The sequence below is a fragment of the Thalia democratica genome, chromosome 7 (assembly GCF_965202585.1).
Source record: "Thalia democratica chromosome 7, ktThaDemo2.hap1.1, whole genome shotgun sequence".
NCBI classification, from domain to species: Eukaryota; Metazoa; Chordata; class Thaliacea; order Salpida; family Salpidae; genus Thalia; species Thalia democratica.
This window is the reverse complement of record NC_139171.1, coordinates 2,215,213-2,231,666: the sequence shown is the minus strand read 5'-3', so window position 1 is coordinate 2,231,666 and position 16,454 is coordinate 2,215,213. Positions and strand designations below refer to the sequence as shown.

At 23.7% G+C, this 16,454-nt stretch overlaps 1 long non-coding RNA gene across 1 annotated transcript; it reads left to right on the top strand.

Annotated features, from left to right (window-relative positions):
* The first annotated feature begins 295 nt into the window (after nucleotides 1-295).
* LOC145841060 (uncharacterized) lies at nucleotides 296-5,679 on the top strand. Its single transcript, XR_014370143.1, has 5 exons — nucleotides 296-359; nucleotides 2,797-2,853; nucleotides 3,512-3,598; nucleotides 5,336-5,475; nucleotides 5,573-5,679. It is a non-coding gene; the product is annotated as an uncharacterized LOC145841060 (long non-coding RNA).
* Nucleotides 5,680-16,454: the final 10,775 nt, after the last annotated feature.

Genomic DNA, 16,454 nt, shown 5'->3' with positions numbered 1-16,454 from the left:
TAATTTTAGATAAAATGCAAGAATTTACTGAATATGGTTTGTTCCGGTCTGGGATTATTGCTACTAGTGATTATTTTGCCTTGCAGTCAGTGTTTGCGTAATTAGAATCTTTAAAAAATCTAAAGAAAGTTATCCTCTAGGGAGCGACTAGGAGTATTTTGTAACTTTTCAACCATAAAAATAAACAACTTAATGCAAACTTAGTTAAGATTTTCTCATTTGTAGTAAGTTAGAATATAAGAAATGAAAGATATAATGGATTTGTTTTTAAATTATATTTGTTTTCACATAATGAACAGAAAACATGCAGTCAAATAATGCTGATCATTTAACAAAAACTTTCCATGGCTATTGCCAGAGTAAGTATTATTTTTAAACATTATATTCTACTTACAATAAAAAAACAATATGAATTTTTTAAGTTTATTTGTTCAGCTTTTACAGGTTTAAAACAACATAAAAAAGTTAAGAGAACTTTTTAAGAGTTAAGAGAAGACTAATTAAATCATTTAGTAATATTTTGTCCTGGCTTCAAATTACATTTAAATAAATAGTTTTCAACATAATAATTAAAAAGTAATTCTTATTTGTAATGCTACTCAAAAAAAAGATTAATTATAGTCTGTGAAATTGTAGTCATGAAATCTGATCTTAATTTTTAATTCATGATCTGGCCTGATCTTGATTTCAAAAAAAGAAGATCTGGTTTATTTGAATCCAATTACTTTAAAATAGCAACAATTTTTTAATTTGAAATACCTGTATATTGAAATAAAACAATACTAAGTTTATAATACAAAGTTGCCTGAAAGTTCAAAAGTAAACGATCAAGCATAAAATAATCCACAGTTTTAGTACTTATTCAGATTTTAATTGAAAAATATTAATATTTATTGAAATATGTTGTGAGTATTTTTTGTTGCGGAAGAAAGAAGTTACAAAAATATTAAATGAGAAACACAATGATAAATTTCCATATATTTGTAAATATATCTTATTTCTGTCAATAAAAGTATGTTGGTTGATTAAATCATAGAAAATTTTCCTCTTTTTTTTATGGCAATTTTATTTTTATTTACTGTTTTTAGTTTTAATTATTTTTTCATTCCGTAATTACTTAGTTTTTGTATACTTCAATCAATATTTTGTTATAAAAATTGAGTAAATTCTCTGGTCTGCCGGCCAGATTTTGTAGCATTTTGTTTGGATGGTTTCAGGACGATTTAGGATTTATAGTAAGATCTTTTGACCATCTAGCTAGACATTGCTGAATAGATAAATATAATATTGTTTAAATTTATTTATCTATATAGATAACAATCAATGTTTTATCACAAAAGTTTCAATATATTTTCACTGCAACTCTTTAGAAACTTACTGCAGAAATTTGAAACAGAACAACAGCTTTTTAAGTAAAAACAATAACTTTAGAAAACTGCTTAAGTAATTAGATTGCTGTAAAAACCAATCAACAAAATCAATTAATGTAAAATAGTAATTAATGCCAAAAACAAACATTTTAAATTGCAGAACAAAATGATTAAGACACAAACAAAGACACTTTTAAGTAAATAAAATAACCAAGGAAACTTTTAAACAAATTAACCAAAAACACTTTTAAACAAATAAGGAAAACTTATAGTCAAACTCTTTCTGCCTACACAGTTCTGGTTTATTTAAAAATATTGAGATTGCTTCTAATCTGACCAAATCAATGGAATTTGTACAGTTGTAAATAACCTGAAATCTTGATAAATCACAGTTCTTTGCACAATTAATGTTGTTAATCAGGTGTTCTGCTATCAAAGATCTTTTTGTCGCATAGTGAAAATATATTAAAACTTTTGTGGTAAAACATTGATTGTTCTTTATATAGGTAAATGGTTTAGTAGACTTATGTTTTTAATGTTAATTTAGATTCATGTTAATTTTTTTTTGCTTCTGCTTTTTAACAGATGACAAATAGTTATCAAGTGTTAGCTTAAGAAAATATATTTTTTTACTTTCTAGTTTTATTTTTAGGTTTTGCTCACAAAAATAAGCTCATAGACGTTTTATGAACTTTTTAATTATTCTGTCTGATCAATTTTTAGTGAATAAAAGCCCGTTTTTTGATTTTCTGTAATTTTTTATCATCATTTGTTAATTTTAGTTTTTATTGAGGAAATAAAAAAGCGCCTCCAAGAAAATCTCTTCAAACAGTTTTAAAATTTAGAATGTGTTTATGTGATAATTGCTACATTATCAGTCAAATTTTTACAGTCCTCTACAACTTACATATGGGGTTGTTTTAAAAAAATTCACGTCTACCTTTGTTCTGTTCATCTAAAATTTTTCACAGATTGTTTTCGGGATATTTTCCACATGCAATTTTAATTGCAGCTGAAAATTAAAAGGTCACCATTTTTATAAGCACCCTAATGTACACATATTTTAGAATAAATTTCATTGTACTGGAATTTAAACTTAGTTGCTGATCCTATTTGGTTATTAGCTAGGTTAGAAATGGGCAATGTAAGGCCCACCAAGCAAAAACCGCTGGGTGCAACTATTTTTTAGTAGGAAAACTACTTGCACAAAAATAAAATTTGAGATATTTATAACAAACGTGTTGTTAAACTGATTTTTTTATTACAATTTTTATGTTTAAAGATATAAAAAACATTTGCTGTACAAAACTGTTCATTCTTTCCTTTTAAATACTTTAATTTTCTATGTAGTTTTTTTATTTGAAAAATAACCTTAGTTCATTTCTAAAATATAAAGCTTTTATAAATTTGTTTTTTTTTTTAACAGATGAGCCAGCTACCGAAACTGAAAGAAAACAGCTAAATGTTGGATTAACATTCGAAGGTTTTTGTTTAAATATTGTTTTTTAATTTAGTATTCATCTTTTTTTAGCATAAAATTTATAGCTTACTTCAGGGAAAAAATACAAGATATTAATATTAAAAGTCTGAAATTTAATAGCATTAAAGGTTCTTATTAATAAATATTTTATTGCTAGTGGCTTTTAAAGGGTTTTAATGTTTTCCTTTGTTCAAAGTATTTTATTAAAACAGTTTGAATTTCACATACCTTTTATAGATTTAACTTTATATCGAATTGTGTGCACTTTGTAACAAAAGATTTTTTTAATTTTTTTTTTTATTTAACTGAACATAGAATTTTGTTTAAACAAACTAAAAAATAATGATTTCTAAACAACCTTATGTTAGTTACCTAATATTTAAATTTTTGCTAAATTTTTATTAAATAAAACTATTCTTATATTTTTATGGTGTAATAAAAAAACTGGTCAAACTTAAAATGATTTTATCTTAAGTTGACTATTATTTTTTTCTAAATTAGTAAACTTTTTCAATTAAAGGTAAGTTTTATTTCTAAATATTAAACATCATAAAAATAGTATGTAAATGAATATAGTTTTTTTTAATTTTATGTAAATCTGTAGACCAGCATTATATCTATCAGATCTAGTTTATCCTTTAATCAATTTAATAAAAAATAGGTGACTTGTTTCAAAAACTAGACTCCATTCAGTACAAAAGTACAAATTTGTTGAACAAAAATGTAAAAAACACTTTCAATTTGTTTGGTAAGTTCTTGGTACATTTTGAATAATTAAGTTATAATCAACTTAAACAAAGTATATCACGATTTGTCCATGGTATGCGTAATAATTATTTTAGTATGAACTTAAAATTTAGTAAGTTAAACAAATATACTTTAGAAGACAATTTTTTATCTTTTTTATGAGAAAAAGCTAACTACAAAATAAGTTAAAAGGTCTTAAAACGTTGTTTATATATTAAAACACTAAAATACAAAAATAGTTTTTCATACCTTTTATAAAAAAAAACAAATTTTGTAGTTTTCCATGTAAACTTTTTAAATGTCCTTTAGCTATTTAAAGACTCATATGAAATTAAGTTCACTTGTAAAACCTTTTTTTCTTATAAATGACATATATTTTATGTTTATTTTATTCATATAGTTTTATACTCCAATTTGAAGTTTAATAATAAGAAATTTTTTTGCTTTGCCTTTAAATAGGTTTAGTTTATAAATGTATGTAAAAAACGTTTATGCTTATTATAAATAAGTTTTCTTATTTTACTTTTTTGTACGTAGTAAAGTATTGTCTACACAAATTTGAACAAATTACTTATTTTTGTTTTTGTGATATTTTTGACTTATTTGAAATGGTTAAAAACTCGGTAGTAAGAAATATATGATAGCTAACAGTTTAAGTTAGTTTATATTTTTCAGCACGTTATAGGTATTATTATAACCTCTTGTTCAACTAATTATTATAATAAATATAAACTTATTCAACTAACTCAGACATTAAGAAACTAATATTTAAATGTTCATGTAGTAGTTAAAAAACTTAATCCATTTATATGACTATAATTAAAGGTTAACTGAAGTTATAAATATATCTGGTTATTCTTAGTTTTTCTATATTAAGGTAGAAAAACTCTATTTATTTTTTTTACCTTACAACTAGCACTACAACTAGTATTTAGTTAATGTTTCTATTTACTTTAAAGATCCTTTATTCAACCCTGAGCCAGAAACATAAGAAATTGTAAACTTTACGAGTCTGAACAAAACAAAACATATAAGAATTAATTTGATAAAAAAATAAACTTGGGGTTCCTAAAGTAAACATTTTTCTTTATACAAAAAGTTTATCTTTACACCGTTAAATTTCGAATTTAAATATTATGGTTTATAAATTAAAACTATATGATATTTGTGTTACCGAATTTCAATATCGAATTTGGTAAAATCTATCATAAGAATATATAATGAAATTTCATTACATACTTTACAATTTTTCAGTAAACACAAAAGTTTCATCAATGCAAATAAAGTTGTTTTCATTTACTATTTTATCAGAAATGATTAAAACTATTATATTGTATATAATCAGAAAAACTGGTTAGCATGACAATACATTTTATTTTTAGTTTGAAGTTTTTAAACTTAAATATAATTAGCTGTGAAAAAAAAATCAGTTTAAATGTAGTTTATATTTGAAGTAGTTTTAAGATGAACTTACTATTTTATTGAAATTTTTTTTTTGAGTTACTTCTATAGAATAAAATTTTTTTTAATGAATTATGTTTATTAAGAACTAATGTACGTGTCTTATTAAAAGATAAGTTTCAAAAATTTATTTTGTCAATTTTTTTCTAGTTGTAATTATGTAGGTTAAAACAAATAAGTACTAAATTATACAAAAAAGTTTTAAAACACAAAAAGGAGATAAATCTTATTATTATTTTTGTTAAAGTAGATAATAAATATTAAAAAAAATAATCAGAAAATGATGACATACAGAAGGGAAATAAATCTTACTGCGGGTTTTTTGGTAACAGCGCCTAGGTTCAAGCTTCCCTCCCAAAAATTACATAGAAGTTAGAGATCGACTAAGAAAAAAGCTGAACAATAAACAAAATAATGGTTTGTTTAAATGTTATAGTTAGAGTATAAACTTACAATTATTTCAAGAGTTATATTATGTAGAGATAATCACTTTTTTATTGAATAATTAAAATAGTAGATGAAATAATCATTGTTGTCCTTACTGGTGCAAGCTGATTTGGCAAATTATGTAAAATATTTTTCTACCTTCTTGGATGCTTATGGTTCAGCTTCAGGAAAAATCAGACAAGGATAAGTCTTAAACACTGATTTAGGGGAACTCCTTAGACCTGTACTTCGATCTTTCTAGGTAATGCAAAACTTTGCTGTTCTGTTGAATAACTTCTCATTGTGGAGAGAGAGATCAACAACTAGAAACTTAATTTATACCTAAAATTTTTGCTTTAAAATTAATTATTTTGGAGTTTGTACTTTTAAAATTATAAAAGAAATCTGCAATACTTCTGCTTAAAAATCTACAACTAGTTTCAATAAGTCATTTTCAAGTAGATATTATAATTATGAACAGATTATGCTTTAAAATGAGAGATGAAGTTTCAGAATATTGCATTATTAAATTCTGAAAAACAATTTTTTAAGCACACAAAGTATACAGCAATAAGTATCTTTTGTTGTTAATCTGTATTTGATGTTAATTTTTGTAAAATATTTAGATTGCATCAGGTCTGATTAACATTTACATTAAGTTTTTATGTAGATTACACAATAAAATGGACTGTAAAGTCATCATAAAAGTAATAATATTTTAGAAGCTTTTAAAACAAAACTCTTGCAAATAACAGCAAAACACAAGAGGATGTCAATATTAAATGTTGTGCTTACTGTGAATATTTCGGTGATGTAGGATCTACTAGTATTAATCCACAAATTAGTTGTATCACAACACAGACTAATAGATAAACATTAGTCTTAAAAACAAATCAAATTGATTTTGTAAAATGTTAAGGTTAGATTGTTGTCTAAATTTACTTAAATGTTTTTTTTTTTCTGAAAATTTATAAACTCATTTCTAAAAGATGGTTTAAAAAGCCACGACTTAACTAATACTAAATTTACCATTTTATAACATAATTGCTTTTGAATCAAGTAATAAAATCAAAAAAATATATTAGAGCAACTTCATATAATTTTTATAAGTTTTTAATATTTTTTTTCTTTACTAAACTTATTAAAATATTCGTTGTACTGATATTAAATCATGTTATAAATTAAGACTAAATACGATTTAACTTTTCTTTTTAAGATTAGCTTGTAAGTAAACTAACATTAAAATAAGTTTTTTTTTCATATAATTCAGAATATTTTATAGTTTTAACTTTTTGAAACTTTGTTAATCTTTTCTTTGGTATCATAAACTTTTTGCTAATTTTTTTGTGATTACTCTTTAAACTTATTGTACTAAATTTTAATTTCTATCTGAATATTTAGCTTAGCAGCTAATTAAGTAAAACAATAAAATTTAATCAATTTTTTTAGCTCATACCTTTAAGCTTAAAATCAACCAGAATAGTTGTTATTTTTGAAAGAAAATAATAACATTTTGCAATAATTGAACATTATCACCCAAATACTTGTAATAGTCAATAAAAAATTGTATAACAAATTAAAAATTATGAAGTTTACTATATTATAAATCTAATTAACCATATTAAATAAAAAGATATCTAATCTTTTTCAACTTTTATTTAAATTATTTTTGTATTTATCAATAAAATTAGCAGGTTTCACAATATCTTGAAGGTAGATGATGTTTTGGAAGACAAAATTTTGAGTGCTTATTTTTTATCGCTTTTTAAAATCTTTTTTACAAAAACCTTTTTAACTTTTTGATAAATAATTATGATGCCTATTTGTGAACTTTTATTCGGTAAAATTAAGTAAGCCTTTAAAAGTGTGTATATTTTCTTTAATGTATAAATTTTGTTAAGCAGGGTTGCCACTCGGTCAGGAAAAGTCAGGAAAAAATTTTAAAAATGACAAAATTCAGGAAAAAATGGGGGGTTTTGAAAAAAAGTCAGGAAATTTGATAAAATTAAAAAAAAAGTCAGATTTTTTCAGTTTAAATTTACAAAATTCCTTGTTTTCCAAAGCCTTCAAATGGTAAAATTAATTAAAAGTCTTTTAAAGTCAAAAATAAATTCCAAAATTTTCTTAGAAATTTACAAATTTTTAAAATTTTATTTCCAATGCCTCCATCTGGTATAAATTAGTAAAATATCCTTTATAAAACTGCAAAAATTTTCTATTAACATATTGAACAGCTTTATATAGTTTCAAGTGTTAGATTATGTATTTTAGAATAAGTTTAATTTAAGAGTTTTATTTAGAAAAGTCAGGAAAATTTTGTAAAAAGTCAGGAAATTTTTCTTAGCTTGATCAGTGGCAACCATGGTTAAGTATATATTTGCAAATTTAATTAACAAAGTTTTCATTTGTAATACAAAATACTTTAAGATGCAATGTATATAACTTAATTTTTAAAAATGTTATTTTGTATTATTGATGGACTACAACGATGTTTTCTTCAAAATTTTCTATTTATTTAGGTGTGGTTTTAACATTACTGAAGTTATTTGAATTGCTATTAAGATTAGTTTTTTGGGATAAAAATTTAAACAGGCTTAAGATTTACACAGCATTGAACTATTGAAAAAAATTATATTTGGTTGTTTTAAGACTAAAGTTATTTTATGATAATATGATTTTGATTTAAATTATTTAAAAATAACCAATAAAATTAATTTAGTACCAACAATAAATTTAAATTAATTAGAATTGCCTGTTAAAATACCCTAGCATATAATTAACAACATAAAAAACATTTCAGATTTTACTAAAGAAGTATCTACCCATAGGAAAAGTTTTTTTTTTACCATAAAATATATTAAACAACCAAATAGAACAATAAATTTTTAATAAAGTGTTTTAATTATGTAAATTTGTTGCAATATATGTTAACTTTTGTTTTCAAGTAGTCACTCCGTAGTGTAATATATTATAGAAGATATTATAATGAGACAATATTTAAAAAAGTTCAAAACAGCATAAATTTAGCTATCTTAAATTATATTTTTAAAATATAAGACATAAGTATTAATCAAACGCTAGCTTTACATCTAAATACTCTTTGGTAAATAAGTCCCTAAGTTTCCATACACTACTTTTTAGAGCAATTAAGTTTTATATTGAGCAGTTTATTTTTCTAATATTTTTTATCAAAAATAAGAGTATTTTTTATTATTGTTTTAATTTCTATATTTTGCTTTCTTAAAAAAAATATGCGATACTGAACGTGAATTTTCTATTTAATTACTTTTTTATTAAGTTTCTCATACATTTTTTTAAGAGCAAATAAATTTCATATTCAACAACTTTTTAATGTTTTGATATTAAATATTTTCTGGTAAAATAGAATAACACGTAATAATTTTATTGTAAGAATATTATTTTAAGTTCTATATTTTGCCTTCTGTAAAAAAAAGACTTTTAAACTTAATCCTTAACTGTTGTAAGAATATTATTTTAACAAAGTTTTTGATGTTAAAAACTTCGTCTTTTTACTGAAACTAAATATGAGCAGTTTTGTTTTACTAAATCTAATAATCAGTTATCTGAAAGATAAAATATTTACACTTTTTAATAGTTTGAACAATTGTAGTAATTTTAAATGTCTACTAAGATACAAAACTTTGTTTAATAACTTTATTATTACAAGTCCCTTAGAAAGTTTTGGTAAAGCTAATTAGTAAAAGGTGCTTTTTTTATATCAAGTTTAGTTAATAGTAACATTGGTACTACAACTCTTTTTTACCCACTTTGAATAAAGGTTTACTCACAACTCCCATCCAACTTATTTTTTATTTATTCTTTACTATCACTGTTTCCCCTTACCCTTGCTTGGTAAGCGGTTCTTGGGATCGGAAGGGAACTGTGTGCGGGTTGGAACTGAGCGTCTCCCTTTAGTAACATATTTTTGATCATTGGAGCAAAATAATGATCTCATTATTTTTATAAACATCAAGTAGAATAGCAAAGTTTGTTTGCAACTGTTTTAAATGTAACATTTAAAGCTTGTAAGGATTTTTAGGGTATATCAAGCCGACATGTAGTGAATTAATTTTTAACAAGTTTGTATATATATATATAGTTTGTTGAACGAAAAAAAAGACCTACAAAATATTTGGTTATAGGACCTGGTGTACGAAGAGTCTTTCGATTATCAAGTTGCACTTCACGGATACCTTTGAACGTCTTATCCAAGATATTAATATTTTAATAAAAATAATATTGTGTATACTTCGCATTGAAGAAAACAAAAAATATTATAGTGAATACTAAAGTTTAAACTTCTAATATAACTTGGTTAATTACTTTTGAGTCTTAATCTCTACAATTTTTAATGAATGAATAACTTTTTTAGTTCTTAAAACATTTATATAGGTCCTTATTTATTCTATAGCTAAGCAAAATTATTTTAATATTGATTTACGACTTATATATTAGATTACTTTTTCAAAGTTTACAATGGCTAGCATAGCAAGGTTATACTTAAGATGAAACTAACTAATCTTTTAAATTCAACTCAGAAAATTATAATTTATTTTTAGTTGAGTGTGTCTCTTGATAATAAACATCCAAAACAAACTTTTAATTGTTCGATTAAATATGAGTAAAAACTAAAATTCGTAGAAATGTTTTTTTTTAATCTGCCATTTTCAATTACTACTGTCACAAATAGTACGGTAGTTAATTTTAAAATGGCAGTTGAATATAAGAGTTTTATTTGAAAACTCGGAAACTAGTAAAAAAGAAGGCTTTGTTTGTTAAGTAGTATGAAAATATGGTAAGTGAATTTGAACCATTGAAGACAAGTTATGTTGTTTAAATTTTTTAATCTTATATTCTATGACGTTAGAACAACCTTAAAATACTTTAGTAATTGCAAAGTTCCAATAAGTACTATCAATTTTTAATTTCCGAATGAAAATAAATAAAAAAATAACAATTTTAACAGAGTATTCGTTTGTTTTAGAACTATCACTTTAAAACAAAGTTTCTTAGGTACAATCAAATAAAATACTTAGTTTTCAATTACATCGACAATAATTTTATTATTTTAAATTATTTCAAACTTATTAAATCACCAAATAAACAAATTGAAGACAACAAACAAATTCTTTACTTTTTGAAGACAACAAGCAACGAAATTAAGTCTGCTTTAAAAATGCAATAAAATATTAAATAAAAATATAAAATAATAAAACTTAAGTCTTTCGCCTTTATAATTTAGTTATAAAATTTTCCTTAAGTTATAGAATTGCTTAATGTTTAAAACAAAAAAAAAACAAATAAAGAAAATTTTTTAAAGTTTTATACACTCAGTTACGTCACAAACAAACGTAAGCCTACTTCACTTTTATAAATAATACAATGTTTTTATAAGTGTACACTCTGCTTTTGACAGAAATCTTATTTTTAAAGACATCTGTCAAAGGTAGATATAGAAACCCTTTTATTACCGAGACTTTTTCTTTGAGTTGTGAAGAATGTATCATTGTATATAATTTCACAAAAGTACCATGCTTAGTACTAACTTTCTTACTTGACAGTTTTCTTCAAACTCTTGATTTTGTATATCGTGTTTGTGCCTTCGGCACTCTGATCCTCACGGACGAATTTGGATTACTTTATCCCACCCTCACCACCCAGGATGTTTCAATCTGGTTTATTTTTATTTTGTGAACTAGTGTTTGTGGTTAGTTAATTATCATGTGTAGTTTGTCTTTGAGCTCTGAAACGTAAGTTTTATTGAAGATGCATCAAAGTCGACACAAATTTAAGCTGACTCAACAAACCTAAGTTATTGTACTTAAAATCCGTATATGTTAAAGAGACTGTCTTGTTTGCAAGCGTTTGTTATTTACGTCAGAATCAGTTTTGAATTACCACATTGATATATATATATATATATATATATATATACAAATTTCATTATTGATTACAATTGACTAAACTTTTTATTTATATATATAAAGTTTCAAAAAAACAAGTTTAAATAATAATATGGACACATTGTTAGATAGCCTAAGTGAGAGTTTATTTACTTAATTAAGTTTTATTCTCAAAAACAAAAACAAATAAATATTAGTTTTTTCTTCGAACTAATTGTAGTTTGCTTTTTCGATAAGTAGAAAATTATTTTGAATTAAAAACTAATACAGAATACTCTATTTGTTTCGTTTTTTAATCTGTTGTATAATGACGTTATAAGAAGCTTAAAACTTTTTAGTTTTTATAAACTCGTATCAAGATTGCAAATTCTGACTGAAAGTAAAAAATAACTTTTTTGTGTTTCATGGGTTCTAGAAGTGTCAATTTTCAACAAAGTTTCTTGGGACTGTGTGCTGTGAAAAATTCAAAACTTTTATAAAGAAGTCATGGAAATCTTCCGTAAAAACAAGTAATTTGAACGAACTTTAGTCGTTGTGAACCGAGTTCTTATGATATAATAAATGTATAAGTAGTTTGTTTTTCACGTCAAAATTTGAAATGTTGAATTATGTTATACACACTTTTTAAGCAATTGTTATATTTGGTAAGTTTGTGCAGTTGTAAAAACTTTCCAAATATATGTATAATATTTCAACTTTGATGAAAAATATAAAAAACATTACTTTATATAAACTAAATGTGTGATAACAAATAAAATAAATTTACATGTTTAGTTTACAGTTGCTAAAACTAATAAGTGAATAGTCGTTATAAACCCTTGTAAGGTTAAATTAGCAGCAAAGTTTTGCTTTTAAATTAAACAGGTTCTTTAAATTTTGGTTCCGTGTGTTTATTAGATTTGAAAAGTTTTCTTGATAAAGTCTTAATCATGCTGATAACACTTTATGTATAAATAGCAAGTTGAAGAAAGGACTTGTGTGAAAATACTCAAGCATGACATTTAGTTATATTTAAAGATTAAAAAGGTTTTACTTGTATTTCAAATTGTATCAAAAGTCATTGATCTCAAATTTCAAAGATTTGTTGTTTTGGAATGTATATTTGGAGATTGGTGATTTTGGAATCGTTGAATATTTTGGTTGTGAAAGTTTTATTTTTTTCAGTTTGTGCCTTGTATGCGTTTATGTTTGTTTTAACACTGTAATTTGTTTTTCTCTTCATGTTAGTGTCTTTCAGTTTAAGTGGCTTAGGTTTTAATGCCTAGGTCCTTCGTTTGACAATAAACTTCAATAACCAAAAAGTAACAATTTATTTTATTATACAACTTTGATTAAATACCATTTGTGCTTTATGTAACTAGTTGTGTTAAAATTAACTATTGAATTTAGTACTCTATCTTTAATACAACGTAGAAGGTTTTGTAAACTATTGTAGTGTTTATTTAGTATGTCACATGATTAATAATGATAACTACTTGGTTTTAATACTTTTATTAACTTTTTTTTTGATATTACTACACAGAAAACAAATTATTTTACCTAGACCATTAAAAGTTACAAAACTTGAACTAGCATAAAAAAGTTTAAGGTCCTTAACCCAAGCTATTTTCATTTTTAATCAAATTTTAATAAACTGCTAGGAACAACTTGAAACCAAAGTAGTAGAAATCAAAGCAAATAATTTTTTTGTGAAATATCGGCACGATTTTTTTGGAATTTCTATCAATTGTTTTTTCGAGTAAAAATTTTTATTTGTAACCATATCATTTAATGTTGACTTAAAAAAATGATTCAAATTTAGAAGTATAATTTTATTTATGATTTACAATATCTAATGAAGTTTTGAATTTAATAGAAATTTAATAGAATTTAATTTTTAGTTTTAAAAGTTTTAACTTAAACAAGTAATTTAATTTTTAACTGTTTATAATTTTAAAATGTGTACCACGTTAATAATTTTAAAATTTATAAAACAGTTATTCAACGTAAGTTTTTTTCGATGCAATTAATAAAATGTAATGAAACCAAGATTTTAAAGCTTAACTCTAAACATGACTTTACTAACAAATGTAAATTCAAGTAATATTACATCAGTTAAAAAATACTATCCATAATCAACTAAGAGTATACAAATGCTTCGAAATAAATTAATATACCAATATTACTTTAAGGTATTTGATTAAACTAAACTAATAACCTGGGATTCAAATACTTAAACAGCAGAAAAATATTTTCAACAACCTTTAGTTTACGACTAATTTTTGTGCTTAACTTTATAAAAACATTTTACAAACTAAACAAATTTCAAAAATTCGTTAGATGTTGCACAAATACTTGTTTTATACATACCAACCTAAATTTCAATACAAATGAAAATTTAGTTTACTTTAATTAATTTTTTACAAGTATGTTATGTCTTACAAACAACGCTTCTACAAAACCATCCATTTGGCTGTACTTTCCTGTAAGTTTGGAATTACTATTTCTTTTTTATATGTATTAATTTTTTGCCGTTTGTATTAAACAAATAAGTTGAAACTTATAAGTTAGTTCTTTATAAATTTAATTTTGCTTAATTTTCTGTTTATTTTAACGTTTTATATCTTAAACTGTTGAATATAAATGTTTTTTTTTTCATTATTCTAATTGTGTGTCTTGTATAAGTGGCTCAGGTTTTGATGCCGGAGTCCAACATTGCACAATAAACAATACAATAAAAATTATTTTAGTATAAGTTTTTAGCTGGTATAAACTAGATTGAGTGTGATATTAACTGAAAACTAATTTTTAAAGATTTTGTTTTTTGTTTAATAATAATTAATCATATTAATAAGTTGATATCGTTTAAAAGTATAAATCACAATCATTTTAAAAAGAAAATATTTGAAAATAAAAGTTCATTTTTTAATTAAGATGGCAATGTGACTTTATAACTTTTGTAGTAATTTGTCTAAGATTGCTTTTAACAATGTTCTTTTTTGAAGTATTTAAACAAACCAAAGAATAATTTTAGAAGTTGTAATCTTAAACTTATGGGCGTTTTTAATTGTGACTTAATAATATTATAAATACTTAAAAACTAAAGATCATAAAAAAAACATATATAAAAACGAAATTGACAAGTTTATATATTCTAAAGTCTTAATAGTTATAAACATTTTAGCTTAGTCGTTATAACAATAATTTCAGGTATTTTCAAATGATATTTTTATGTATTAATTAACTAAATTCGAAAATTAAAGTTACATAAGTCTTTTATTAGTAACTAATGATGTTAATCAGGGTTGCCACTCGTTTTTTCAAAATTTTTCCAGGTTTTCCAAATTTCTTCCAGGATTTTAAAAATACACATTTTTGGGTCTAATTTTAGTTTTAAGTTAATTTCTATATAAGAAACTATGTTAAATAGTATAAAAACTTTGAAAAGATACTGTAAAGTTACTTTAAATGTGTTTTTTAATAAATTTTTTTTTTGATGATGACAAAAACTCTTATTTATACGATAGATTTTTTGGGCCAAATTGAAATTTTACTATTGAAAATGTCAAAATTATTAAAAATTCCAGGTTTTTCGATCAAAATTACAGGATTTCCCAGGTTTTTTTCAAAATTTCTCAAATTCCAGGTTTTTCCAGGTTATTTTTGCCTAAAATGTCGAATTCCAGGTAAAGTGGCAACCCTGTGTTAATTCAATAAATTACTAAGTTCTACTAGATCAGGGGTCGGCAAACTGCGGCCCGCGGGCTAAATGCGGCCCTTTAAGTCAAAATTTGCGGCCCGCGAGCTCCTTTTTAGCCAAAAACATACGTTACAACAGCAATAAAAATCAAAGATTTTCTAATAAAAACGTACAGTTAGGCTCTTAATTCAATAAATAATCTTTATTAGTGCTCTAATATTGCTTAATTTTTGATCTTAAATGATATTTTTTTAGTGATTACTAGAACTTTTTTTAAATAAATGCGGCCCTCAAAGCTTTTTTTTTTTCTAAATAGTGCGGCCCGCGAGCAATTTTTCATAGGAAAATTGGCCCGCGAGTTACATAAGGCTGCCGACCCCTGTTACTAGATGATTAAAATATAAAAGTTTATAAATACCATTCTAGAAGAAAAAAAAACTTATGACAGACCTTATCAGTAAAAATAATAAATCTACTACTTTCTATTATTTTAGAAAAAGAAACACTTTGAATTCAAAACAATCACAAGTGTTTCGACCAAGTTGAAATTTATTTTTACCAAATTTAATTTTTAACAACTTTTAATCATAATTAAATATTAAAACAAAAGTTACATTAGTGTATGATGTTTTTCAAAATTCTATATGAATGGAGACAAACATATATTCACGAGTTGAAATTAATTTGTATATGCTTCTAATGACATGTTTATTAAAGTGGGCAATGAGTTGTGAAAAAGTTAGTGGGTAGTTGAATAAAATTAAAATAAAAAATTAATATTTTTTTAATTCTACCAAGTCTACCAATGAAAATGATTCTGGCAAGCCCTGTCTTAAATGATCCTTGAAATAAAACTAAAACTTAATAAGTGACTTTTTCTGACGTTGTTAACTAAAGATGAATTTCATAAGTCCTACTATGGTTTCAAAACTAATACTTAATTGGATAAAGTTTCAAACTATATATATATAAACACTTCCTATGTATAAGCTTTTAGAAGTATTTTATTTGTTTAATCAACACTATATATATCTTGTTATTTGATACTTTATTTAAAAAACTTGCTATTTAATTCTTATGCTTGAAACAAAACAATTTTTACTCAATGCAAATTTATTAGTAGAAAATAAACTTTGACAAAATATTTACTTTTTAAAAAATAAAAACTTTGTAAAAAGTTGATAGCTTAGAAAGAATTCAATATGTTGATGAAAAAAACTATTTATTAGTTAGAACAAATAAAATGCAACACAAAAGATTTTGTACAACTATTTTTATCAACATTTTATCATAAAATTCATAACTTAAAAAAATACTAAGCATTCTATTTTTTAAAGTTATTCTTGTAAGACAAGATTCTAGAAATA